Here is a 1,209-nt window from a genome sequence, read left to right as displayed (position 1 = left end):
GTTTACACTTAATGTAGTTTCAGAAACCTTCCTAGAAGGAAAAGGTTATTGGAATGTGTGGGCCATCAAGCACGGCTACCACTAGACTGATATTACATTGCTCCTGGAAGCAAAAGGATGTTTCACGTGCTTCATTTCTAATATATGTTGAAAGGCTTGTCTTCCTGAATTAATGGGACATGGTGCAGAAATGATTTGACCATGCTTTTTTCGGATGCATAAGCAAGTAGTTACTAACCTACACTAGAAAAGTGGTGCCCAATAAATTGTCACTGGTTAAGCTTCATATCAGCTTTTACTTACAGTAAGACTGTCCCATAGCATGGAATATTACCTGGCAGGGGAGAGTCAGTCATCTGATCTGCTGGTCTCCCAGGACAAGGGTCTCCCATTGCACTGCGGATGTGCTGATGCCTGCGATGTCCCCAAATGTGGGATAGTCGACTGCAGAATTTGTGGCGGTGGGGACTACGTTCGAGGGCACGCACGGTAGTGTAGCGGTTAGCGTAACGCGACTTACACCACCAGTGACCTGGGTTCAATTCTGTAAGGGGTTTGTGCATTCTCCTTGTGTCTGCGTGGGTTTCCTCTGGGTGCTCCAGTTTCCTCCCACATTCCAAAGAAGTACAGGTTAGGAAGTTGTGGGCATGCTATGTTGGCACTGCAAGCATGGCGACACTTGCGGGCTGCCCCCAGAACACTCTACGCAAAAGATGCATTTCACTGTGTGTTTCGATGTACATGTGACTAATAAAGAAATCTTATCTTATTTCGAGAGCCTACAGTTGCATACAGTTTTCACTGTGGCGTGCCAGTTTTCCACACATTTTTGTGCTTGGGAATGGGGAAAAGGTGTAAATGGGAGTCCAGGAAAATCTCCAGTGGAAGTGTCATGGGAGAAGTGGCATAAAGTGAAATGAGTTCTCCTCAGTGGATCACAGCGGAAGCCAGGAGTACTCAGTGTGCAGTCACCTATCATTGAATATAACGCTGCATCATACCTGATGGAAAAGGTTACACAACACTTCCAAAATCCATTCCTTGATCAAACTGACTTACCACAGCTATTGCAGACACCAGCCAAGGAATAATGCTTCACTTTTCTTAGTTTGATTTAATTTATGGTATGAGTGAACTGCCATCTATAAAACAAATTGTTTGACTTCAAAAGACTTTTATAGAACATGGAACAGCACAGCACAGGAACAG

At 44.5% G+C, this 1,209-nt stretch overlaps 1 non-coding gene across 1 annotated transcript; it reads left to right on the top strand.

The window, feature by feature from the left end:
• The first annotated feature begins 326 nt into the window (after positions 1–326).
• Positions 327–489, top strand: LOC127576326 (U1 spliceosomal RNA). The gene has a single exon (XR_007957226.1). It is a non-coding gene; the product is annotated as a U1 spliceosomal RNA (small nuclear RNA).
• The last annotated feature ends 720 nt before the right edge of the window (positions 490–1,209 follow it).

This window comes from Pristis pectinata, chromosome 11, assembly GCF_009764475.1.
Source record: "Pristis pectinata isolate sPriPec2 chromosome 11, sPriPec2.1.pri, whole genome shotgun sequence".
Taxonomy (NCBI): domain Eukaryota; kingdom Metazoa; phylum Chordata; class Chondrichthyes; order Rhinopristiformes; family Pristidae; genus Pristis; species Pristis pectinata.
The sequence above is the reverse complement of the archived record's forward strand: the minus strand, read 5'-3'. Positions and strand labels throughout refer to the sequence as shown.